At 42.4% G+C, this 27,993-nt stretch overlaps 1 protein-coding gene, 1 long non-coding RNA gene and 1 other non-coding gene across 6 annotated transcripts in view; 1 reads left to right on the forward strand and 2 right to left on the reverse strand.

The window, feature by feature from the left end:
- ARHGAP26 (Rho GTPase activating protein 26) overlaps positions 1–27,993 on the reverse strand; it is a 443,583-nt gene that overhangs the window by 35,318 nt on the left and 380,272 nt on the right. The window lies entirely within an intron of this gene.
- LOC116859181 lies at positions 1,973–27,987 on the reverse strand. The gene is made up of 4 exons (XR_004381101.1): positions 27,880–27,987; positions 26,954–26,957; positions 12,688–12,702; positions 1,973–1,983 (listed from the first exon to the last, which is right to left on the reverse strand). It is a non-coding gene; the product is annotated as an uncharacterized LOC116859181 (long non-coding RNA).
- On the forward strand, positions 24,693–24,798 carry LOC116859182. Its single transcript, XR_004381102.1, has one exon. It is a non-coding gene; the product is annotated as a U6 spliceosomal RNA (small nuclear RNA).

A 27,993-nucleotide genomic window follows, 5' to 3' on the forward strand; every position in this document is an offset into this window, starting at 1 on the left:
AGGACTCCTGTCTGAGCAGAGGACTCCACAGAGCAGAACATGAAGACCTCATTCTCTTCAACACCTGGGCTTCTTTTTATTTTAACATCTGAGATAAAAACAAAGACCAAGCCCCATTTTTTCCTAAGTGCCCTGACAGTCTCTCTGCCTGCTTGTAAGGCTTTTCCCAGAACACTATGTAAACTTGATGGAAAGGGCCCTATCTGCAAAGAGAGGACTATCGAAAGAAGACCAGTAATAAATGCTGGCTGGGGCTGCCGCAGTTCCCAGTAGTGGCTGGTAATAGCAAAACATACTTTTCCTGCAAGAGACTGTTTCCTGGTACAGCTAGAATGTCATTCTGTTTGGGGAAACAAATGTTCCCCTTTTCAACGAAGTCTCTATGTGCCCTAAAAAAAGAGTATGTGGTTTGTTCCTTTTTGGAAGAAAGGAATTATATAATTCCCAAACGAAACCAACAGCCCAGACACTTCGCTTCCTCTATGCGAGCTGCCATGTCTCTGGGTTGCTACAGGACCAAACCCATGAGATACTCCGGTTATCTTATCCCCTTCTTTAAGGTTCCTCTGACTTTCACCATTTGAGGTGGAACATTTCTAGAGATGTAACCACTTTCTGTCAGTATGTTTATATTAATTCACTTACAGAGCTATTTGTGGTAATAGTATTACAAGCCCATTCGGTTCCCTTTGGAAATGACTGCCTAGACTTTCAAACACATCCACCTGAAACATGAAGGCAAGCCTTCCACAATGCCCGCACCACATGACTGTCAATTCTTCCTTCCTATGGTCACCCAGGGTTTTAGAGACAAAATGACACTTTGCATAGACTTAAATTTTCATTCTCCCAGAGAACTATGGAAAGGAGGATCCTCTCAAGAAAACCAAAGGAAGAACACTGCAAATCACAATTTAGCATATCATAAAATAAAAAGAAACACAATGTATTTTCCAAAATGAAAAGCCCTCCCAGCGTCAAGTCAATGGATAAGTCAGGCTCAGCTGGGTCATAAAAATCACGCTGTCCCAATTCCCTCCAACCTCAGCCCCGTGATTTTGATAAGCAAGTAGAGAAGGGAACCACTGATTCTTGGTTTCTACAGTGTTCCATGTCAGCTTTGGAAATTACTGGGAAATGTGACTTATTTGCATGGATTTCATTATATTTGGCCCCATAGCTGTGTACCCTCATCTGCTTAATGAACAGACTTTGAGTGTCCACCTCTGATTTGATCCCAAGAACTGAAGGGTTCTGAGAACAGAGGGATTGGTAATCTGGAGTAGTTTGGGAAAATTTCCATGGGGTTATGGTGTTCCCATTTTTCAATTTTGGGGTTAAAAATTAGGCAGCTGTGATCATCTTATATCTGGGAAAAGAGAATTATTGTCAAAGGCAAAATGAGCCCCCACTCTATGCCAAGACGAGGTGTAGCAACAGGACAAAGTCTGGCTTCTAACCTAACAGCTCCCACTGATAGAGTACTTCCAACATGCCAGGCCCTGGGCTGGGCATTTTTTGTCATGGACTCCTCCAGATAACCCTGTGAGGGCTGCCCTGATCTTGAAGAGGGGTAAGTTGAAAGATGGAGAGATTGAGCAGTTTTCTGAGGTGGAAAGTGGGAGTGCTGCAGCTGAACCAAGGCAGCCTGTCTCTGGAACTTGGGCTTCTCTGAATGCCTGTGCCCACTGCTTCCCTCCAGCCCTTCCCACCGAAGAGGATCCTAATGAAGCTTCCCAAAACATTTACTTCACGAGCCTGGTGGACAGAAGGGGTCAAGAAATGCCCAACACCAAGCTGGCCAACTACAGGGGGTTGTATGACATGTCCTAGAACCTGCTGAAACAGGTGAAATCCCAGTTCCAAGAAATCATAAATACACATTCAAGAGAAAATAAAGAAAAATGGTTTGGAAACTTCTCAGTAATTTCATGAGAACACCTGTCATATTTGCTAAACAGACTTCTAAATGAAAACAATATTCTTAAGAATAGCGAATTAACAGCTAGGTGCAAGTTTTTAGGGTCAGACGGCTCTCCAGTATTGGCTCTGCAGTGTGACCTCGGGCAGCTTAACTTCCGCGTCCCACATTTTCTTTCCCTGCTTAAAATGGGGATAATTAAGGAGATTATAAATATACTTAGTGTATTAAAGCTTGATATGCAGTAAGTGTTCACTAAAGGATAGCTGTTAAGATTAGGGTATGCTTCACTTGTCTTGAGAAAACAGTTTTTCTGTTACAAAATGAAAAGTAGGACTTATACCATCTATAAACCCCAATGAAATGATCCCAAGAGGAGTGAAAATGAAGAGAAAACGGTACCACTACTTAACTAACTACAAGGACAGAGAAGAAGTAGTAATATGCCTCAGGTTCTCGGGTGTCCCTCTTTCGATGATTCCCCCTCTTAGCACAGCTCTGTTACCTGTGTCTGCACAGCAAAGCCCCCAGTGGAAAACATAGAGGCACGTTCACAGGCACTCCGGTCGTGTTACCGGGGGCAGAGGGGTCCAGGGGTGTCAAATAACTGGTGCCCAAAGCCCAGAATTTCATGTTCAAACGGAGGTGTCAGTACTGAGCTCTGGCTCATTTAGGGACCTTAACTAAACCCTCGTTTTTCAGGGCAGGCTACCAGGAAATGTCTGTTTTTCCACTAGCTCTCTCAAAGAAATGCTGCTGGTGTCAGTGAAAGCCTTAGTGGTGCAGAAAATGGACCTGGGCAGATGGGCAAACAGGCATTACCCACCTGCCCACGCTCATTCTGGGGGTGTCAGTGGAGACAGTCTCAATCCCCAGTCACTCCTCTGGAATGCTTCCTGAGAAGCCCCCGAGGAAAGGGTGGGTGGACAGACAGAGTTGTAGGATAATACTTCCTCTTTGGGCTCCGTCTTTCTCCGAGGATGAGTCCACACTCTGAAAAGCAGCACTGCACGGGCTTCATACAACTGCTGCCAGGGACGGCACGGCTGTTCCTCTAATACTCTGCAGTGGGAACTGCTATGTCTAAGCTGGCCTAGGTGGGCTTGGCTGGATCCTTGAATGTCAAGACTCAATGAATGGCTGCATTTCTTGGGGGGTGGTGGGTGGCCCACTGCAACAGCTTCCATCCCTTCTTTTTCTGCACAACCATGGGCCTCTCAGTATCCAACTTCCCTTCTCTCTACGTATACCTCTGTCATCAGGGTAAAGGCTGGTTCTGTGAACAGAGTGGCATGTTGAGGAAGACAGGCCTAGAGAAGACTGGGAAACTTCTGTAGGGAATGCTAGGTTGAGTGGGAAGAGCAAGGCCTATGGACACAGGTGGAATTCCTGTGGGACTCTTTACCACCCAGCTCTCTCTCCTCATTTGAAAACCAGGGAAAATGTTACCCCAAAGGGCCTTTGTGAGGACTGCATAAGTGAACCTTCATAAAGGACAGGACACCACATCTGGTAGAAGGGGCTCCCAAAATAAAAGCAAGTACTGATACTTAATGAATTTGATAAACTCACAGATTTAGAGTGAGGAATACAAAAACCTTAGTGTTCGCACAATCATATCTGCCTATCTAAAGCAAAATTAACCAGGAAGGACTCCAAGGCTCTGGTTAATTCTAATATTTAAAGCCAGCTTACTTCCTCCGCTCCTCCTCCTCCTCTGCCCATTTTGGTTTAAAAAAAAAAAGGGGGCGATGCCCCATGATATATCTTTTCAGTGCATATTTATATTTTAAAATATAGAAAGAAAATCCATTGTTTCTGTTTTTGCCTATAAAAGCAACTGTGCTCAATGTAGACAATGAAGAAACAACAGGCAGAAAGACAAAATGAAATAAAAATAACCCGCAATACTATTACCCTACAGTACCATTGTTAAAATGTTGGTGACTGTTTTAGAACCTTGCTATGTGTAGATATGCATCCATATGTATTTTGGTTTGTGTATTAAACTGGCATTGTAATTTAAAGACTTTTTTATTCTGCTTTTTTCAACAAGGGCGTTTATTATGAAAATATTCCCTTGCTGATGAAATGTACTGGCAATACAACTTTTAATAGTTGCACTGTAGTCCACGGCTGTGTGTTAATTATCAAATAATCGCTATTCTTCAACATTTAAGTTTGTTTTTGAAATTATAAATAATACTGAGATAAAAGTCCATCCACTTTTGCATAAATCTCTCATTATGTATGTCCTTGTGGTAAATACTAGAAGTGTAATTGCTCAAAAGATAAGCCCATCTTAAGGCTTATGATCAATATTTCTACAGTGCTAAAAAAGGTCATGCTGATGTATAATCTCACCCACAGCGGGGTAATTTGGTCTCACCCATGTTCGTTTTTCTTCCCCACCTGTCCCCTTCTTTGGTCTCTTAGATACATGGGGTTTTTTTTCTTCCATCAAATGAGCCAATCAAGAGTACTAAGACAAGAATGGGGCCAAACTAACCTGGGTTCAAATCATTCCTCCAAAATAAACGAGAGCTCTCAGAAAAGACTGCTTTGAACCACTGCAGTGTTTTAGAACGAGGGGGTTGGTGGGACAAGGGAGGGTAGGTTTGCTCTCACTAACTATTCTCCTGAAATGAGGATTACTGGCTCCCTACAGGCCATCAACCAGCAAGCTGAGTCTGAATGCTGAATTATGAACGAGCTTATATAAAGTAGAGCCACACAGGCTGAGCCCAAACATGCAACCAGATACCCCCATTACATTTCCAGTTGCAATGCTGGAGACACTGTAGCAGGTAAAATGTCCTTTCTTCATCCTCACGGAATCAAGGGGGGAATGATTCTTACTCATTTTTTAAAGGAAGATAAAGGATTAGCAAGAATTAATTTGGGTTGGAGTCTCAAATATTTACACTGAGTGTTTCAGCTAGTTGAAAAGAGGCACTCTCCACCCCCTAATGGGCAGGAAGGGACAGCAGGCATTTTGCAGCTGGCAATTCCTCCTGGAAGATCAATGCCATCTCTGTGTGTGATAGACCGGTCTGGTTTAAAGTTTACTTGTGGAAATAGATAATGTAATATTCAGACCGTCAGCACATGGACACATATGCTGTTTTCCGTTAACCCCCTTTCCTTCTAAGAAATTTCTACAATCTGAATAACTTGCTCCCTTATTCGAGAAGCAGAGTTTATGATCAGAGGCAAAGGGAACTTCAAATGTTATGACTATCATGGAGAGAGGAAGAGAGACAGAACAAACAATCTGCAAGAACCTCAGGTTATCCAAAATTCTGCTGAAACCAGGAAAATGGAGCCCTTCCCCAAATCTCTTCTGCTCTCTCCCCATGAGCTCTGCCTGCTTACAAGAACGGCAGAGAGAGAGGCTTGTTCTGCTATCTGTGAGGAATAGGGCAACTGCTATAGAGCCTCAGGATTTGCAGACCTTGGCCAGACACCTAGGAGCTGGTGAAGGAGGCCATTCCCCTGCCATGCCTTTCCCCACAAGCAGAGGCAGTGAGTGGCCTTGGGGAATTTCCACTGGTGGCTGCAGCTGCTGCTTTCTGGGTAACTCACAGTACGTGTGGGCAGGGAAGGGCTCGAAAAATGAGTTGCCTGGAGCCAACTCATTCTGCAAGTTGCTCCCTAGCAGCTGACAGATTGTCAGTGAGTTTTGCAACTACTCAGGATAGGGTAAACTCTAAGTGTGTTAGAGACAAAGCCCAGTGTCTTGTGTCCTTCCAGAATATGAGCTGAGATGAGTGAACAATAGTACTAGGTAACATTTACCCAAGGTATATTACAAGGCAGGACACAGACTGCTTTGCTATCATTATTTCCTCAATTCCCACGATAGGCCCAGCAGATGAGAAGAACCCATTTTTGAATGTGGGGTTTTGGAAAATCACAGAAAACCCTCCAGGATATTTTACTTTGGGCCTATACCAACCCACTCCTGCCCCTCACCTTTGGAGTATTTAGCCAGCATTGTGTTTATGCATGTTTTGCGAGGTTATATTGTCACCAGTAACAGGCCAAATTCCCCTACAGGCCTTATCTAGGAAAAGAAACTGGCTCATTTATCAGTTTTGAATTACCTGAGGCATAAAGAGAATAACACCAAAACCAAAGTAGCCAAGCAGCTGGGTTCACATGGAGTCAACAAAACTGGAGGACCACAGAGTGTGTCTGGGCTCTTATCGACTGGTACCATCAACTTTCCAAGGAACCTGTGTTATAAAGGATCAGGTAGACCATGATCAAGAAAGGATCTTACCCTAAAAAAATACTTTTCTTGACATGATTATGGAAAGAACTACCTAAATAGGAATTCAATTTGAGACTGGAGTAGCTAAAGACAGAGTGATTAGCTACCTAAGAACTAGCCTGGCCAGGCCACCACCCAGACAGAGCAAAAAACGTCTGTACTAGCAAACTTCAGGACATTCTGGCCTGACACACCGGGTGATGAGTATATAAAACTTACTTGCTATGTGAATTATTTCCTAGGCCAATTACTTAAGCTACATGAGAAATTATCTTGTTCATCTTCTGTGTTGATGACAGGTTTTGGATAAAGGAATTCTTAGTGCATCAAAAACTAAGTTTTATTTTTTAAAAACTGGATGGATTTAACAAATATTTATGAAGCATTGACTCTGAGCTAGATCTTCTCTAGGTGCTGAGAATCTTGAGATGGTAAGATAGCATGGTTCTCACTGCCACAGGACTTACAGCGTCTTGAGGAAAGAGGGGCAATAAAGAGCTGAGTGAGTGTGTCTGGTTAGAACACATCAGAGGGAAAGTGTTACGAACAGAGTAAAAGGGTGATGTGGCAGACAGTGATGGGTGCGGACCAGAAGGTTCAGGGCAGGCTAGGGCATGTGAAGATCAAGGAAGAACTTTTTTTTTTTTTTTTTAATTTTATTTTTTTATAACCATATAATATATTTTAATCCCCAGGGGTACAGGTCTGTGAATCGCCAGGTTTACACACTTCACAGCACTCACCAAAGGAAGAACTTTCTAAGGCAGTAGGAACAGGTGTTGCTAAGGCCTAGTGGTGAGAAGGAACTTGGTTTACACAAGGAATAGAATAAGCATAGGACCATGGCAAAGCCGGGGAGACAGCCAGGTGAAGTGAGGTCAGAAAGGTCAGGTAAGGTAGGCAAGGGCCAGGTCACGTAGGCAGGATAGAGAGTTTACATATTATTTTAGCTATGGGCAAATGGAAGACACTGGAAATTTTTAAACAATTCTGGAATACAAGGAGTTGCTAAACATTTGATGTGTTTATAGAATTAAAAAACTAAAAATGGTAACGAAACCAAACTCAAACCACTAAAAATCTCAAAGATAGTGGCATTCCTGTGGGGAGGGTGCCAAAATTCCACTTTCTGCAAAAGGGATTGTCCAGAAAGCCTTCTCAATGTATTTTATGTGTTTATTCATTCATGCAGAAACCTATTTTTCCTATGTTCTCAGCACTGTGCTGGACACTGAGGAGATACAATTGAGAAGACATTCACCTCAGAGAATGTAACAAATAAACGGCTGATGACATCACACACTACTGGGAGCTTAGTGTTTCCCCAATATGCAGGGGTTACCCCATCAAGGGTGAGGAGGGAGAATCAGGAAGGGTTCTCTGCAAGAAGGGATGTTTAGTAACATAGCATTCCCTGGAAGTGAGAAGCCACAGGGCAAGGTGGAGGATGTAAAACCAGTTTGGTAGGGTCCACCCAGAGAGTTTCAACAGAGGCTGCAATGTCAGGCAGGGCTGGACCACCCAGGGCCTCTCAGTCAATTAGAGGATTCTGGAGCTCACAGTATCCATTGGTGAGGGGGGGAAAGTGGTGTGTTCAAGTTCGCCTGTTAGAACAGTCCTAAGGGTTGCTGTACAGAGAAGAAGCTGGGGGTACTGGCCGAGGGTCAGGAAGACTAGATGGGCAAGGCTTGGGCTAGGGTGGAGGCAGCAGGGCCAGAGACAGGTGGGCTGATGTGAGATAGGCAGAACTGATACGTCTTGATCACTGACAAATCCATGCTAAGTAAAAAGCAGAGGAAAGGAAGCTGGCCAGGTTTCCAGGCACTGACTATAGAGACAGCGCTGCAAAGTAGCGCCTAAAGTAGTTGATGGTGATGTAGTTGGGGAAGGCTCCCTAGAGGAGCCCGCAGTGGATCTTCAAAGACACAGCAGATATGAGCAAGTGCTTGCAGGGAGAAGAAACACTAGGCAGAGGGAATAGTAATCTCCCATTTTTCTACATTTCTCCCCCAGGTGATTCATTTCATACTATGAACACGATGCTGCTTTTTCTGTGTGCTGGTTCAACAGAAAGAACACTGTGCTTGGAATCAGAAGGTCTAGGTTTCCACAAAAGCCTCCTAACCTAAGACCATTATACATTCTCCAACAGGGTCCTCAAGCTCTCTCAGCTTCTGTTTCTCTCATTCACAAAACAGAAACCTTAGTTGCTTCATCCTACATTATCATTCTTGACAATAGTGCTAGCCAGATTCCAAATCTCCTAGGAATGTTTTCAAATTTCTGGCCTGCTGAAGGCACCTTGTTTCCAAAGCAGCTATGGGTCAAGGTTTATGGGTCTGCTATATCTACACACACACACACACACACACATGCTGTCACTCTCAGGTTATCTGTGGCTTGGTAATCAACTGTGACAGAGCAGTGTTGGCATTTGATGAGGCCTGCATGGACACACACAAGATGTTCCCATGTCCAAAGATGATCAGTTTAGTAAAAAAGACACTTGGACATGAATATGATGAGGTGTTAGGATTAATGTCATACTAACTATAATTAGAGTGATCATAGAATTTACTGCCCAGACAGGACAGTGGGTAGAGTAGGGCCTACTTAATTTTTACCTCGGCAATAGCTGTAACAGGCACACTGAGAAATATGCTCCCTAGAAAGAATAGAGAGGTCAAATTTTTGTTCAAAGTGATGTCAGTCAAATGCCAAAGCATACTGAGACTGTGGCCTGATTCAATGTAATACACATTTTTGCTTTCCATGAAACTATTTATCTCCTTTTCATGGTTCCTGGCAATATATAATTTCTTTTGCATACTGGACCCTAAAGGCATTTGTGGATTCTTAAATTATGAGCTGAAAATTGCATAAGGATGATAATGAGATACCTGAGTTTTTTTAATAGCAGAAATTAACATTACAGTAATGAAATTTAAGGTTCCATGCCATATCTACAGTTTTGCTTAAAGGCTTGCCACTTAGGTTTACATTAAACCTCTATCTAAAGGAATTTTCTCCTTGGGCTCCAAAATGAACTGTCTTTCCAAGTGCTTTTTTATATTAACCTTCAAAAGCATTCTCCAAGCTACCCTAGGGCTAAGCCAAATTAATTTCTCATTTTTAGACCGGCTCTTCCTATTCAGTTGTAAAAGAACTTCAACTTTAACATGAATGAGTATGGAGCTGATCCTCCTTGTAAGGTGAACTGGAGGAAGGACAGAAAAAAAAAATCCTGGAGACATTCATCTTACAGTATTTGGAAGTCACTACCTTGACAAAAGGGTGTGCCCACCAGATCTATAGATAATTTCCTACGTGAAATTTGCTATCAAAGTAAAGTCCCATGGGATTAATTCCTACCACGTTAGAAGTGAACTTCTGTTCCTAAATATGAGAACTAGACTTGGTGAGTCTCTGTCCAAAGTCTACTGAGCAGTGGATTCCTTACTACACAGGGAATGTGACTTTTCATCTTCCTTAAGAAACAAATGCATGACCAATCTTTGGTTTACAGGAAAAGATATACATCTCATGAAGATGATTCCAGCTCATTTCACATGCCATATTTCAGATGAAGAACTTAAATCATAAAAACAAAAAAGGTAAGGTTGGTTAAAAAACCATGAGAGACTGAACTATGGGAAACAAACTGAGGTTGCTGAAGGGGAGATGGGTGGAGGGATGGGGTAACTGGGTGATGGGTATTAAGGAGGGCAAGTGATGTGATGAACACTAGGTGTTATATGCAACTGATGAATTGTTGAACAATATATCTGAAACTAATGTACAATGTGTTGGCTAATTGAAATTAAAAAACAAAAAAACAAAAAAAAGAACACAAAAAACAAGGGCACCTGGGTGGCTCAGTGGGTTAAGCCTCTGCCTTTGGCTCAGGTCATGATCTCAGGGTCCTGGGATTGAGCCCCGCATCAGGCTCTCTGCTCAGCGGGGAGCCTGCTTCCCCCCTCTCTCCTCCTGCCTCTCTGCCTACTTGTGATCTCTGTCTGTCAAGTAAATAAATGAAATCTAAACAAACAAACAAAAAAAAAAAACCCACAAAAAATTCCTTATGCCAATTCTCTCTCAAACCTAAAAAAAAAAAAAAAAAAGAATCAGAAAGAAACGTAAGCCTGGTTTTGCAAAAATACAAAAAACTCCCTCCTCTCTACACCAAATACATTAAACAGCCTAAAACTTCTAGATCAGATGTATATTAGGAATCTTCTCACTTTGGTACCCATTATCCTTCATAAGAATAAGTTTATAATTTTTTTTTCAGTAAACACTAAAAATTTGGTACAAAATTCTTCCTCTAGAATATTCCCAATAATATGTACTTGCAAAAAGAAAAATATCATGTTAAGTTGAGGTATGGCAGACACCCTCATTTATGACAAGAATGACAAGATGATCTCAAACACATTTTCCTTCATTGTCACCAGAGTACCACAGTCCTGCTTCCTCAGACACCCTTAAGCATCTGTTTACGTTTTTCATGAGTTTGCCTTTCATGATGTTTATCAATCCCTTTGATAATTTACTGTTCATAAATTCTGCCAGCTGAAAACAAAAGCCCAGATGCTTGATTTTTTTTTTTTAAACTGGTTAAAATAATACTACCACTTAGTTACCTGGGAAGCACCAAAAAGTAAGACTTAGCTCTTATGTCACCTAAATAGCCTTAAACAGGAGACAGAAGTTTTGGGCTCCTTTCACATAGGAAAGGAAAACCTTGTGAAATGTTGGAGCAACGTATTCCAAGTACGTAAGTTCTCCACATTCCTTCCTGTAAGTCTGTATCAAATGTGAAATGTAGTTAAATCACAGGTTTACATTTAAGCTTCCTTATCTCTGATAAGGGACTTGGACACATATCAAAGAACCTGCCCGTGTACACTTATCAGTCTCTGACAGGTATGAGGTTTAGGAGTTCAATATAGGACTTTACTGCTTACTTGTTTAGAAATTCAGATGTAATGTATCAGCAAGTATTTGGATGAGGTCTCCAATTATTTATGATCCTAGGTAATCCTATATTGCTACAGGGTTGTCTGGTTATAAACTACCGATTTAAAATGCTCTTATGATGGATAATTCACAACCATGAGATAAAGGTACATATCTGTATCTATAAATAAACGAGATGAATACCTTTCAGCTTGTTTTGGGAATGTTTTGGGAATCACTTTAATTTGTACACTGATCTATTGTTTTGAATGGACATTATATCAATTGATAAAATTTCCAAAAATTATAAAAGGGTATCAGTATAAAAAGTTGAAAGGGAAAAATAAAGTCTCCCATTCCAGAGAAACCCCTCCCCACCCCCCCCACCCCCGACGTAACCATTGTTATGGGTTTCTTTTACTTCCTTTCAGAGATATTACAGAAAAGCTTAGGTGTATGCATTTATGAGAGAGAGGGTGAGGGAAGGAGGGAAGGAGCAGTACCAAAACTTCATCAACTTGAGAGGGAGAGAGAAAGAGAGAGAGGGAGAATGGTGGATGGATTGACTTCCCCATCTTTAAAAACAAACAGTAGTAAGTTGTTCACATTGTTCTCAACACTGCTTATCTTCCTTAACAGTATATCCCGGAGATTGCTCCATCAGTACATGAAGACTTGGCCCTTCATTTCTTTATGTATATAGATAACATTCCCTTGTACAGAAGCACAACGTCTTATTCAACCAGATCGCTACCAAGCAACATAAAGCTTGGTAAAGGCAGTTTCCTGCCTTTTGCTTTTGAATGGGACTGAATTATCAGAGCTGGACTAAAACCGTGGGGGTGGTGAGGGTGCACTGAATAAATATTAACATTTTGTCCTGCCTACTGCCTGCCTTCTTTTAAAAAGTACTGATGTCTACACAACAAGGAGAGCCTCTCTGGAAAAGACGGTTGTTAGCCTTCCTGCTGCCACACACAGGAAGGTAACAGTTTTCTCTCTAAAGCTGATGAGGTTTTGGTGCTGCCTATGCGCAGCAGCTGAATACTGGGAAGAGGAACCACCAGACTTTGCAAGAAGCTCATGTTAGGGGACCAGCCTGGGCATCTAGGCAGCCTACCCCAAATGAAAATTCTCCAACGTTAGGGAAGCCTCAGTGGAATCTAGGTCAGGATCACCCCTCCCTTCCACATGGCATGATGCAGAATTTCAATTCTGTTGGCGCTTAATTTAGAACTTCCACAGGCTTTGGACAAAACAACAACAACAACAACAACAACAACAACAACAATGACAAACTCCCAAACAGTGAGGTGGTCACAACTCTTTAGGGCTGGACTGGCTAGGTTTTGGGCAAGTTACCCAACCCTCCTGTGGCTCAGTTTCCTCTCTGTAAAATGAAAGTAATACATACCTCAGAGGGTGAGTGTGAGGATTAAGTAAAATAATGCCCATGTAACTTGCTAAGCAAAGTGCCTGACCTTTTTAAAGGCTCAGGAAAATGTTTATTATTGGTAAAACAATCCAACACCTTTTTTTTTTCCCCCTTTTTTGGAGAAATATCTTGGTAGCACCAAAAAATACACTGGTTGTGAATTTGGGACTCAGGGTGATCCTTCTGTCTCTTGACTCTTACTTTTCCATGCCCCCACATTCTCTGCAAGCCCCCTCACAGTTTTGGGACACATACTCTGTGTCCTTGTACTTATGCAGTTCCATATGACTACAATGTCCCTCGTCTTCACATGGGTAACTTCTACTCACTTTCCAAGATGAAGCCCAAAGGTCAAGGCTAAGTGTCCTCCTTCTGGATCCCACTGTCATGCTACCCGGAAGGGATGTGAGAGCAGGGTCTTCACAGGAGCTATAAACTAAGTTCCCAGAGCCGTGTTAACACACTGTAGGCACCTCTTAACTGTCGCTTGAATTAAAACGAACACCGATGGAGGCAGATTCCAGTCTACTTAATTCCCTTGACAGAATATAATCTATACCTCTGGTATCTTCTTATAATCAACAGTGTGGTTATTTGCATTTCAGGTGTTTATATTCTTAAAAGCCTCAATTCAGAATCACCTGTCATGTAGCTCCTGTCAGAGCATGGCTGAGCCATGTGGAGAGAGACTTCATGTAAGAGGCAAGCTACCTTCTGCCCATCACTCCCTGACTCGGGCAACCCACCAGAATGCTGTGACTAGGTTGTTCTCCACCTTGCATCATCGTAAAAAGAACTTTTCAATACTTCGGCCTAGCATTATACTCTACCTTTAATCAGAAGCAATGGGAAAAACGACTATATAGAGAAAGCCTAATTTATTTTTTGCATTAAACTGCTACAGAAGACATAGTCTATCGCGCTATTCAAAAATCACGAATACACAGACTTATATGGCAAATTACTTTTAAAATTTGCAACTCGCAATGAACTGGCATGCCTTCCTTGAACAGACCACCTCACAGTACATTCTGTCATATTTTTCCCTTCTTTGTTACGGCTGTGAGGTAGCTCAGGGCAGGCCAATGCCAAATGACTCTCCCCTTCTCTCAGCCACTGGTTAAGCTGCTGCTCTGTCTTATTCTAGATTTACTCTGCTGTTTATGTATTTTGAAAAAGAATAATGAATCTCACATATTTGTTCGGTTATCAGTAATGCTTGGAGAACATTTGTCATCAGACACCTGGGACATGTAATACAATTTGCTTGCACTGTCACCCAAATGTGCCCTAAACACACACACACACACAGTCTCTCTCATACTGAACTTGTCAGCACACAAAGACTTGAAATAAAAAAACAAATGCTTGCACTTAGGAAAGGGCTGCAAGTCTCAAAGACGCTGCCCCAGTTTTAGCTGGCAACAGGTGACAGGTATGCATGTGGCAGGTACCTGCACAGACGGTGAGCTGGGTACAGCACCTGGGCTGAAAAGCCATCCTTTCATCAGTGTACTGAAATCAGTTCCGCCTGGAGGGGGTCTATTCTACCTAAATTCCAAGCAATGAAAGGAAGGAAAGGGAAAAAGCGAAGAGGAAGTTCATTCCGCAAAACTGAGAGTGAATTGGGACTGTACTCACTAGACACTGGGACGGTGCCTGTGCCAGAGATAAGCGCTAGACTTGCAAACATCCTGCCACCACCTCTGCCATTTGGAGGCAACGACAGTGCCAACCAGATGGTCAGCTTCTGCAGGAAAGGTTTTAGTTTTGTTTTTAATGGCAGAAAGGAGCCATTATGAGGAAATTTCACGACTATGCTCACCTGAAATGAGGAGGCTAAGAAATGCTGAAGAGGAGCAAGTCTGCCAGCATACTTCACGTCTCAAGAGCCGGCTCTATAAAGTCTGAAACTTTGGAAGGAAGGAGGAGGGCTGTCAAGCAGTTTCCTTCCCTCCCGTTCCTCGTGATAGCAGAAAACAGCAGGAGTCTCCCAGCAAAGGAAGGGCTGTATCAGTATCCTCATCTCTGAGGATCTGCCCTATCTCAGGCTCTCATGGGAGGCTCACATCTGGGCTACAAACCATGGCTACGAATAAGAGACTCATCCTCATCCTCAACATGGTGGAGGACTGGCTTCAGTTTGACCCCTGGTCCTGCTGCCCCCCAGCTCTCTGATCTTGATGAAGCCATGCTTTCCCTCTGAAACCCAGTCTCCCCCTCCGCAAAGTGGGGATACTGAAAATGGCTGTTAACCGCACTGGGCTGCAGGGAAGAGAGACAATGTCCACAAAAGCCCTGGACTAGCACCTGGCAGCAGTAGGCGGTCACAAGACATCCATCCCACTCTTTCCCTTCCTGAAACCCCCCCATCATCATCCTTCATGTTCTCTGTTCTTTGTTCTAGTCTATTCCAACTGCTGCCTACTCTCCTCTCCTTTCTTCCTCTCAAACTTTGGCCTGCCCCACCTCTTTTCTCAGGTACTCTTTCATTGTTCCTGTTCTCCCACATTCTTCCTAGCTCCCCAAACTCACCCAGAATCTGGACTTGAGTGATACTAGGGCATGGAGGGTTAGAACAAGAGAACAAGCAGTGGCTGCTTCAGTGTCTTTCCTTATGTACCCAACAGGAGGAGCTTGCATTACCCACTCACTACCAGCACAGCAACAGGGCACGGTGACTGGGTGTGGAGGAATACTGGTTTCACACCCTGCCCCCACCCCTCAGGTAAGTTAGGTAGCCTCTCTATACTTTTTTTTTTTAAATAAAGATTCTATTTATTTATTTGACACAGAGAGAGAAAGTATAAGCAGGGAGAGCAGCAGGCAGAGGGCGAGGGAGAAGCAGGCTCCCTACTCAGCAAGGGACTCAATCTCAGGACCCCAAGATCAGGACCTGAGCCGAAGGCACAAGCTTAACCAACTGAGCCACCCAGGCGCCCTCTCTGTAGCTTTTTCATCATATGTAAAATGAGGGTTTCAGCAGAACCTCATGCATTACGATGATTAAATAAGTAAATACAAGCACAGTGCCTGGAACAGCCACCCTTAATGAATTACTAGCTATCCTCTACACCATCACCATCCTCCTCTATCTTATGGAGACTTGATGTCCCATGATTATATTTTCAATCTTTGAAAGCAAAATTTGTTCTTAGGAATATGAACCAGGCACGGGTACATCACATCAAGATGGAATTTTCCAGCAGTTCCATGTGATTCTGGCAGAAGAATCAGTTCTTATCCACATTTATAGGCTTTGGACAACGTCACCACAAGTTGGAGACTTGCACATAGCACATGAGTTGGCTGCTCTGCCGTTTCTGGCAGACCACCAGAAGATGCCACCACCCAGAGGCCTGTGCCTGAGGAGCTCCCAGAGCTGCCAAGCCAGAAGATACTCTGTTCTTGCACGTTCCTGGCTATCACAGAAGAGAAGGGGCCAGGCCTTTAAGATACGTTTTTCTCTGCTAAATCCCATTCTAAGATGCATCCTTATACCACTGTCATTAAAACTAATGGAGGCCAAACACCAGCACACTGGCATTTGTGTCCTCTAATGATCTGTAATGGCCACTGATAATGAAAGCCTTTTCCCAGAAATTTATTTTTTAAATGCATCAACTGTGTCCAGAGATAAATAAGAAGACAAAATTTTCTTTGTTTTTAAAAACTATACAATATGTTATTCTCAAAGGAGCCGGTCAGTTAGGAATAAATTCTGTAATAACCATTTTTAGAGAATATGTGAGGAACTCATGGAAACAACAATAAAAATCAGTATAGATTTCCCTCTTGGAATGTAAAGCTACCAAATCCGCCACTAAGTCCATGTAAGAAAGACCCACTGTAGTGATGTCTCTGGTTTGAGGCTGTCTCTCCTTCTGGGAATGCCCCCTCTTCTAAATTCTCACAATTCAAGAACTCTGCATGTTGATCTTCCCTCCACAGCCGAGGAGGAACAGGTTATTCAGGCCTAGCCCAATAGAGTATTATATACTCCTGCCCAGAGATTGGTTAAGAGATGGGGAGATGATTCAATCTGGACCAAGAGGAGTTAAGCCCAAATGACCGTTCAAACTTTTGCAGAAGAGAGGCTCTCTTTCTTTTCTCTTGGACTTGAAGTTTATAGAATTAAGTCCACCTGGTGGCAACCATCTTGCAATCAAAAAGAAAGAGCTTACCTAAGAGAAGAGTCAGCAGAGAGGAAACTGAGCTGAGAGATGCCAGAAGTTGGGGCCTGATGGCACCATGTGAGCCCCTGGATCCAGCCATGCCTGGAGTCTGTGATTCCTGTGATTTTCAAGTAAATATAATGAACCAAAAATTCCCATGTTAGCTTAAGTTAGTTGGGTTGAGTTTCCTGTTACTTGTAGGTAAGAATCCTAATTGGTAATTTGCTCAAGTTGACACAGAGGATCTTGAGTATAGCAACTGCCTATACATTTAAAAGATGTCATGTTAGGGAAGTTTATACTAGTGCTCAGCTTCCAGAAACATGTGAGAAGGACAGGAATAGCTAGCTCTCCTTACTATCTACAAAGGCCCTGGATTTAGAGAAATGCAAATGCTCCAAAATAAAGACCAGGGCAATGAATTAAACAGAGCACAGTGCTTTGTGACAGTGCATCAACTACATCTGAAATGCTGGGATGCAATTTCTAGAATTCACCTAAAATTTGAGAGAGTGGATGTTACCAATCCAAATGAAAATAAATACTAGGATCACTTTAGCAGGTTTAACACAGTAACTAAAGGCTAAACATAGCAACTCTGCCTAAGGAGTAAAAATAAGCAGGAATTTTCTGTAAGGCTGTGTGATGGCTATTTATACTCTCTCCTTATTAAGCCCCCTATGAATCTGGACTGTCACAATTGTCTCTGAACTACTCTGCCCTCCCTGAGCCCAGAATTAGTCTCTTAGAGGTATAGCCTAACTCCGAGGTAAACAGCTCCTGCTGAAAGCTGAAGGTGCCAGAATTAGTCTGATGTGTTTAGAGCTGGGTTGTAACAGACAAGAAGAATCCAGCGGATTTTCAGACCCATTTTGTTGGCTTTTTACAAAATAAAACTCAAAGCAAAGAGGATGAAGCACAATGTTGTAGGGCCTTGTGTGACACTTAGCAATGAAAACAAGCCCTTTGTGGAAGAAAATTCAGGCTAAAAAAACTAGGGAAGAGTTCCAGATGGTGAGGTCTATTTACTGTGAAGGAAAACTGTGATGAAAGTAGGGAATGTCTCAGGCAAGTCAATTACACAAGATAAATCGATAGAAGATGTTCTATGTGGATCTAGCTAGGATGGAATTCTGGAATAGGAAGACAACATTAATAGACTTTCCCTGCTTTGGCACCTTAAAGAAGTAAAAATCATATTGACATAAGAAACAAAACAATTTTAATACTATAGATGAAAAGCATATGTTCAGACAAAGCCAATTATGAGCTGCCCTTTACACATGCCTCATACATTCCTGCCTCTAGGTCTTTCCGTACTGTTTCCCTTGCCCAGAATACCCCTGGTACCTTTGGTCTGAAGCCAACCCACCTTTCAAGACCCAGTTCAAGTGCCAATTTGATGACAGAGCCTTCCTTGACCATCCTAGCTCAAAGTTATCTTTCTAGTTGGAGACTCTGAGCAGCTCTTTTGTCCTGTAGCACCTAGATCTTTTGGTATTGTTTTATAGTTTATATGTTGTATATTAATAATGAATGAATATATTTTCTATTTCCTTTATCTCTCACTATTCAGGGCACTGTCTCCATCTATATCACCTCTTACATGATTACATACCGAGGTCATTCAGTAATTCACTGAACTGAGGAATAATTTGGCAGCAGAAGTATGGGACACTTTGAACCAGAGAAAAGAAAAGTTGTACAGGAAGTCACTTTCTAGTGTTACTCCTACTATATTTTGTCTCTCTGTACAACGTAATCACAGCAACTGGTCTTTCTCCTTGCAGTGTGAGACACGGCTGCTCATCAAACTGAAGGCCAAGAGACATTCTTTTTTTTTTTTTTTAAAGATTTTATTTATTCATTTGACAGACAAAGATCACAAGCAGGCAGAGAGGCAGGCAGAGAGAGAGAGAGGATGGGAAGCAGGCTCCCCGCTGAACAGAGAGCCTGATGCGAGGCTCAATCCCAGGACCCTGAGATCATGACCTGAGCTGAAAGCAGAGGCTTTAACCCACTGAGCCACCCAGTCGCCCCACCAAGAGACATTCTTAACCCAGCTCCAGTTTAAAGAAAAATCCCTATGAAAATATTATGTTCAACCTGGCTTGGTCATGTATTCCCCTCCTTTCCCCACACAATTATCAGAACTGTGGCACAAAATCTACCTCAGTGAACAACAAGGCTTTCCATCCCTTAACTCTACAGACAAATTTAGTTATTTAAAACCCATGTTTTTATTACAACCAAGTGAAATCTTTCTAAGATACAGCATGCATTTTTTTCCCTACCTTCACAAATAGAATATATCAAATGGAATTTACTAAGGGATGAAGATTATAAACATCAGTTAGTGTTTGTGTTGTCATATACATGTCAACCCAAGGGGCTCTTGGGCATGAAGCATGGCTTGCTTTTTATCCAGACCTCTGCATTATTATAGCTTCTGTGTCTTTTCCCCCCCCTAAGTTCCCTGTACCTTGCCTCATCAGCAATTAACTTTTGTCAAATCAACAGACGAAGTGTTATATTTCAAACTACTGGATGATGGGAAATCTGGGAGCCAAGTGTGTTTTAACCGGTTACAAAATAACATATATCTTGGACATGGCAACCTTAACAGCTGCTCCCTGCTCAGTTCCTGCTGAAAGGTTCTGTAACCTAGCCCCTCAGGCCACAGATGAGTACAAGGTAGAACCACCTGCCTCAGGATCTCTGGCCCACAGGCACCCACCGGCCAATGACAAGGCCCAGAGCAAAGCTGAGCTCAGTCAGTCAGATCCTCGCTCTTGGGAAACAGGGCTGAGAAGCAGAGGGTGGCAATCTGTGGAGAGTGAAGCTCTGAGCTAGCTCTGGGCTGAAAGGGTCATGGGCACTCCAAAGCTATGGACACAGAAACCAGGGGTGGGGGAAAGATGCAGAGACAGAACAGTGGGAAAGGATAAGTCAGGGGTGAGTATGAAGCGGAGGCAGCTTCTTGTTGAGATGGTCAACACTCCAAATGGCTAAAGGGTAGTGATATGGCTGGCACAAAGAGAGCCGCTCAACTTCATTCTGGTCCTGGCTTTCCTTCAAGAGATGCCACCTCGCAGAAGCTCCAGCTCTTTCCGGCCTGACTGGATTTCTGGCCCGTGCTTCTGCTTCATACTCCCTCCATCCCCTGAAGTGATCAGAGGAAGGTGTGGGCTCTCCTGGCTATTCAGAGTGCTTTAGTGCTCCCTGTTAGGTGGGTAACCAAGATTGGTCTGGATGAGTTAGGGGGCGTGGTTGTGTCACTCTGGAAATGGATTCAGTGGAATCCTGTGGGCAGCCTCCCTTCTCACCCTGTCAGGAGGCAGGATTCAACATCTCAGTACACCCTCAGAGACACTTCACATCCTCAGTGACTGGTAAAGTAACAACTCTCCCAATAATTACTAACATAAATAAATAAAATAATATAATAAAATAATATAGAAAATAATATAAATAATATAAAAAATAAAAATAAATATATAGTAAGTGAACATTTATTAACTAGAAGCCTTGCTAAGTTTTAAGCCTAATGACAACCCTGTGAGGTAGATCTACTACTATTCCTATTAAATAGAGGTGCTTACAGATGCCAAGTAAGTTCTTCTCAGCAACACAGCTAAGAAGCAGTGAAGTTGGGATACAAACTCAAGTAAGTCTGTCCCAGAGTTCATGTTCTTAACACTGTGACACTCTGAATAATGAAAACTTGATTACTGAAGACTCATGAGAGGACTTGAAAGAGCATTCATACCTCTTACCAACATAAGAAACTTCCTAAGGTTTCCTTTTAGATAGTTCTGTTCCCCCAAAATTCCTCCCCTACTGACAACACTGTCATCTCTCCTCCCTCTTTCCTACCCAGCCTCCAAAAATCTCAATCTGCACACCCTGCTCAACAAAACCAAAGCACAGCCCTTAGAGGAGTCCTGATTCTACTCCCAGCTTTGCAAAGACACACATTCCCATCTCACAGCTATTATACGAAGCAAAGGCAGCCCCACAGTGATACACAGGAAAGTAGTCACTTATTTATTGTTTACATATTTTATTTATTTATTTGTCAGAGAGAAAGAGAGAGAGAGAGAGAGGGAGAGAGAGAGAGAGACTGAGCAAGCTGGGGGAGTGGCAGGCAGAGGGAGAAGCAGGCTTCCCTGCTGAGCAAGGAGCCTGATGCAGGACTTGATCCCAGGACCTTGGAATCATGACCTGAGCCAAAGACAGATGCTCAACCAACTGAGCCACCCAGGGTTCGCTGAAAGTAGTCTTTATAGGGTCATATCCTCTCCGGAAAAAAAGGGGGACATCTTTATAGGTGGCAAGACTCAGGTCAGATCATCTGAGCAGAGAAAGTATCTTCCTTCTCTTCTTTACTACAAATTCTTCTATTTCTTGATGGATCTGGAGTAAAAGTTAAGCCCAAGGCTGTGGCAGCGCATAAGAGGGTTTTTTGTTTTTTGTTTTTTTTTTTAAGATTTTAGTTATTTATTTGACAGACAGAGATCACAAGTGCAGAGAGGCAGGCAGAGAGAGAGAGAGGAGGAAGCGCGATGTGGGGCTTGATCCCAGGACACTGGGATCATGACCTGAGCCAAAGGCAAAGGCTTTAACCCACTGAGCCACCCAGGTCCCCCCATAAGAGGGCTTTGCTTGAAATCAAATTGCTCTCCTATTCTGGGGACGGGGGCCGACGTACTGATTACATATTTATATTCTTGATGAGGATCTTAGGTTTCTACTGACGGTTTTGTACATAGAGACCTAATTCTTCCCAAGATGTGCCTGACTTGGTGGAGAAATAAAGTGAGGAATAAGGCGCAAAGCTGGCTTTCAACAAGAGTATTCAGATTATTGGTAACAGAGCTCTCTTAAGAGCCCAGTTCAGATCAAATGGTATTCAAAATATCAACTCAACTTAGGTTCTGTTAAACCTCCCTTTGTACTGCCACTGGAATTGGTTAGTGAATTATACCTTGAAAAGAATAAACACCAGAAGCTGACATTTCTGCAAGAGGAAGAAGAACTTGGAAAAATCAGTCATGTGTGTAAAGAAAAATACAGCAGGAAAAGTTTCTTCCTTTGTAATGATGAACCAGAGTGCTTGCTTGTGGGCATATGACCTAATTGACTCATGCTGAAATTAAAGGCAGAACTTAATAACTTGTTTGTGAAGAAGAGGGAATTTAGAATTTCCTTATAGACAAAGAGCTAGAAAAAAGAGCCTGCACCCCTACACAGAGATTTGGCTGTGCGTGAAAATGTGGTAGCAAAATTTCTCTTGACCCACTATGCAAAGCATAGTCTCTGCTCACCTACTTTTCCTGGCTCTTCTGATTCAGAGTTTAAAGAACTAATTCTCAAGAGCTTTCCTTTTCCACATTAGTTCAGAAAACAATCCCTCAAGTTAAATTTCAACTTAACAGGATATTTGGTGTAGGGCTTTATACAAGCAAGTGTTAAGATTTTTGTAGCAAGTATTCGTAAACTGCTGGTTGTTTGGGAGGGAAAAAAAAGTACAAGAGTCCGAATGAGAAATTCTGGTTGGAGGTGGGGAGGCTTCAAAAACATAACATAACCAAATGAGATCAAATTCTAACTTTTAATTCCTTCAAATATTTTTTTCTCTCTCCATCATTCTTATAGTCCAAATTTTAAATTTTATGGCATCTTAAATGTGAGGTCCATAGAGACTTCTGGTTAAAACAAACAAGCCAACAAACAAACATTTGGAACATTCCACCATCTTGTTTTCTAAGCCCAAGGACAGTTGGCAGTCTTAACCATAGGCAGCCTTCTTGCTAACAGAATAAAAAAGTTGGGTCATAAAACTATAATTCTTCCTCCCCCACTCTCTGTAAGCTGGACCAAGGCAGACAAGGAAATTACAAACTTCAGGGTAGCTCTAGAAGATGAAGGAGGGAGATTATTGGAAACCCTGCCCACAAAACATAAATTGCAAAGACAAGTCAGTCAACCATAAATATTTTTAAGTGAACGACAAAGCCACTCATTTACTACTTAAAAACAGTCTCGCTCTGGCACCAACACTCCCCTCCCTATATATAGATCTGATTTCTACCATCTGGGTTGTAAGAGATTTGAGGGAAAAGTATTTGCTCATCTCTTTCCTAGTGCCTGGAACAGTGTCTTAAATATGTGGTATTCAGTATGTGTTTGCTAACTGACAGGGAAGGGATTGTCTGTCAGATCTGGCCGACTCCGAGTGCTGATGTTCAAGAGGCCTCCAGGGTGCAGGAAGGCTACAGCAGCAAATATTCAACTGGTGGTGCCATATACCAAAGGGACACGTAAGATTAAGTCTGTGTTCCACCGAGATTCAAGATAGGTTAGAGGGTCACGTAAGAGCAGTTGGTGGGTGTTCTTCTGGTAATTATTCAGTTGTAGTCTTCACTTGGGACAGTGCTGGGTCTAACTACTGTCTGGGAGGATTATATTGGCCATGTCAGTCACTAACATGTGGATCCTGTGTCTATTGGATTAGTGTGTCCAGGATTCCCATGACTCCACTTCTTGATTCTTGATCTCCTGCCAGTGTATTTTCACTGTGACAATTGCACATTGTAAATGCTGCCATGGGATGACTAAGGACATATTTCCTCTAATTCCACTTTCACACAAAGGATCAAGAGAAGAATGGGAAAGAGGATGTGTGAGGGGGTGGGGGCTGTTTCTCCCCCAGAGGAAGCAAAGAGTTCCATGGCACTCCTGTCATGAAGTTTGTGCTGTAAGGCATGGCGTATGGAAGTTAAAGGAGAATACAGGTTTCCTCCAAGACAGAGTTGAAGTCAACACATTATTTTAGATAAGAAATCTCTTTTGTGCTTCAGGTTTGGATTTTCCAGCTTTCAAGCAGTATTCTTCAAGTTTAAGGGCTGAAGTTAGTGGGCTTTAGCCGTTCTAGTTAGGGATGTTTGACATGGCATGATGACAGCCTTGCCCATGTCATTCCTCATTACAACCCTAGTGTTGTGACCCTTAGATTCAAATCTGCAAGTCGTACCTGCTTACATCCTCTAAGGCTGTGAGTACAGTGGTGAACAAAATTAAGCTTGCCAACTTGTGCAAATCTAAGATGATTTCTCTATTTCACTGCTTTAGTCATTCGAAAAACAAAAAACCCTCTTTTCAGTGTGTCTAATCACAAACAGTATCACTTCTCCTACTCCTATAGTAGAACCTAAACAGGATTATAAAATTACTCAATCGTTCTTTTTCTCATTAGCACCAAGCAGGTGATCTTACTGGCTAGAAGGCAGGGGATAGTGAGGAATACAGGTGATTTAAGCAGTGTGTCTGAGGTTACCAGGGCAACTGCTAATTATTATTGAGTAACTAGTGTACCTCTATAAAAGGTCGGGAGCTAAGTTTTTTTCATCATATATTTTGCTTTAAAATGGGGCTTTTAAAGGAAATTGAGGAGAGAGCAGATGGAGGATGACAGATGAAGATGAGGTTAAAGAACTATATATAGCTCAAGAAAATTAAACTACTTAAATTTCATAATGTTGGTTTAGGAAATGGTGGGGGAGTTCATGAGTAAATGTAAAAAACGACTTTCTGGTTTCCTAAGTTAGGGCTTCTCAAATTAGTAAGAAATCTGAAAAAAGGCCAGATGCAGAGATGTAACTGGAAATACTTTACTTAGTTCCCTGAGACAAATTTCCTCAGCTGTCTCAGAGTTACCATTTTCTAGACTGACCTGGAGCCCTGGGCAGACCAACCTGGACAAGAGTCATGTGGTCATTGAAAGAATAATTCAAGACTTGATTTCACTGAAACACACCAAAAGCAACACGTTCTTGGTATAAGTCTTATTCTTCAAACAGCATCTTATACACATCCTTAGTTATTAAGGATGTAACAAATTTGAAAAGTTTAAAAAAAATTCTTGTGTTCACTTTGGCAGCACATACACCAAAAATTGGAGCGATACAGAGAAGATTAGCATGGTCCCTGGGCAAAAATGACATGCAAATCATAAGCATTCCATATTTTAAAAATCAAACCATCAGACTGAATGCCTTAAACTTACACAGTGATGTATGTCAATTATTTTTCAATAGAATTGGAAAATAGAAGCTCACATGTATTAAAAAAATCCTTACAAAGATGTACCCCACAACTATAAAAAAAAAAGTAAAATGGTAATTTTAAGACTGAGCTAATCTATTTCTGATTTTCAAAACTGAACAATCCATACACACATATTAAAAAAATTCCAACACAACAAAAAGGTAGGGTTGAAAGGAAATCAGTTTCCCTTCCACCAAAGGCCACTGCCCTGTCTCTACCATTGACTCGTTCCCCTGTAACTTACAGAAATATTAAATATGTACACACATCTGTAGATATATATATACCTCCCTAGATTCTTATATATTAATAGGAGCTTATAATGCACACAGGAAGTTTTTAAATCTAGCTAGGTATCAAAATCACCTAGGAAGTTTAAGAAACATACCAAAATTCAGACACCACCCCAGACCAATGAACTCTGAGGCTCCAGCAAAGGAGCCTAGGTGTTGACATTTTTTTACTTTAGGTTTCCCAGGTGATTCTAATATTTTATTTATTTATTTGTCAGAGAGAGTGCACAAGCAGGCAGAGTGGCAGGGAGAGGCAGAGAGAGAGAGAAGCAGGCTCCCCGCTGAGCAAGGAGCCAGATGTGGGACTGGATCCCAGGACCCTGGGATCATGACCTGAGCTGAAGGCAGTGGCTTGACCCACTGAGCCACCCAGGTGCCCCTCCCCAGGTGATTCTAATATGCAGCCTGGGCTGAGAACCAGAGTACCTTGCTTTTTCCTTAATGTACCTTAGAAGGTTGTTCTATACCAGTACATATAAAACTACTTCATTTCTCTGCTGTACTGGGTAGCAGTCTACTCTAACATGTATTTTGCCCATCTTTTATTGATGGTCATCCCTTCAGATTCTACTCTTTGGCTTTTATAAATGGTGTTACAATGTCCGTCTGTGCTGGAGAACATCCACTCTTTTTCCTGCCCTCTTCTCTGGGAGCTAACCAGCATGGATTACATCACGAGGTCCCCTGCCTCCTCTGGCTCCCTGTTGGGGTAACTAAGGGGGAGCTCTGGCAAGAGATGAGCAGGAAGAAGGAGACAGCCAAGGTATTTATTTCCCTGTCTCCCTCTGAAGTTGCCTGTCCCTGACCGAACCCCTTAACCAACATTCCTTTCAAGGTGCTGACTCAGTAGACCTCGCTCCCCTTTTGAGTGTGGTAACCACTTTCCTCCAGCCTAAGGATAATTGGTTAGGTGCTACTGTCCCTGATTTACTGTACTATCCCGTGATTTTCCTGCCCTCTCCTTCTTCATAAATAAACTCTCCTTGAATTATGCTATTTTCATGGTGATGTTTCTACTTATGGTTCTAATACATCATCCTTGGACATACGTCTTTGCATTTTATTTCCTTATGGACAATATCATCTTGGTTCCCTCTGGAGGCAAAACTTCTTCACATAAGGCAAAAAGAGGATGGGGTGCCTGAGTGGCTCATTTGGTTAAACGTCTGACTCTTGATTTCGGTTCAGGTCATGATCTCAGTCAGGGTTGTAAGAGCAAGGCCCGCATTGGGTTCCACACCAAGTATGGAGCCTTGCCTAGGATTCTCTCTCTCCCTCGCTCTCTGCCCCTCCCCCCTCCACTTGTGCTCTCTAAAAAATTTTAAAAATTGAAAAAAAAAAAAGATGTAATGGGGCAGTCCATACAGCAGCTCTTTTATTCCTTTATGGAGCATTTTTGACAGCAGCCTGGGCACAGCCCCATCACCTGTTCAGTTTGTAAGGACTATTATAGTGAACACTGAAACAATGTCTTGGGGAGAAGTCCACTGCTTCTTTGAGAAAGAAGCCTATAGGCACTAAAAAGAGAACCTCCTAGAGCAAATACAATGAATGACTGAAAGGCAGAATTTCAGAATGCTTTCAGAAACTCTTTCTTTTTGTCATAATGACAGTCAAATTTACACAGAGTCACAGGCTGGAATGAAATTCCTGAGGCTAAATTATCCCCCAGTGAAAACTTAGACTGCAGTTAGTTTCTCCTCTAATTACTATGGTTCCAATTGGCTCCACCTAACAGAGAAACAATAGAGCAGATAGACGGCTTGACAGAACTCTGGAGAGTACACACCTAAACCTGCTGACTTGGTGCAAACAGCTTAAAGCTACTAATCCTCAGTATATTTTGTTATTTGTAGTTAACTGAGTTTTAGGTGCTTTATTTATTTATTTTTATTTATTTATTTTTTTTGGACAGAGAGAGAGACAGAGATCACAAGTAGGCAGAGAGGCAGGCAGAGAGAGAGGGAGAAGCAAGCTCCCCGCTGAGCAGAGCTCTTGATGTGGGGCTCGATCCCAGGACCCTGGGATCACAACCAGAGCCGAAGGCAGAGGCTCAACCCACTGAACCACCCAGGTACCCCTATTTATTTATTTTTAAAAGATTTACTTATTTGAGAGAGAGAGAGAGAGAGAGAGCAAGGAAGCAAGGGAGCAAGTGAGCAAGCGAGTGGGGGTGGGGGATGGGAGGGTGTGGAGGGTGGGCAAAGGGAGAGAGAGGAATCTCAGACAGATTATGTGCTGAGCCCTGAGCCCGACAAGGGGCTTGATTTCATGATCCTGAGATCAAAACCTGAGCTGAAACCAAGAGTCAGACGCTTAACCCACTGCACCACCCAGGTGTTTTATTTTAAAATTATCTCAGTGTTTTGATGTGGGTTGCTCCGTGTCACACCAGGATCAAAGAAACAAAAATAAACACTGAGTGTCTACTGCCACCACCAAAAGAAATCAATACTAAGGATTTGTTCATTGGTAAGGGGATAGTCTAAGAGCAAACCAATTTTTGCTTAGTGAAAAAGGGAACCTTTTTTAAAAAAGATTTTATTTGAGAGAGCGCATGTGTAGGTGAGCGGGAGAGGGATCTCAAGCCAACTCAACATGGAGAGTAGAGCCAGATGTGGCGCTAGAACACACAACCCTGAGAAAATGACCTCAGTTGAAACTAGGAGTCGGACACTTAACTGACTGAGCCACCCAGACACCCCAGAAACCCAATTCTTATTAACCACTTAATGTAAGCCAGGTCAGTTTTGCTGGCAGTAACTCATCTGACCCTCACAACAACCCTGATAATAGGTCTTCTTATTACTGATTATTTTTACTAT

Source organism: Lontra canadensis, unplaced genomic scaffold, assembly GCF_010015895.1.
Source record: "Lontra canadensis isolate GAN:19392208 unplaced genomic scaffold, GSC_riverotter_1.0 scaffold149, whole genome shotgun sequence".
NCBI classification, from domain to species: domain Eukaryota; kingdom Metazoa; phylum Chordata; class Mammalia; order Carnivora; family Mustelidae; genus Lontra; species Lontra canadensis.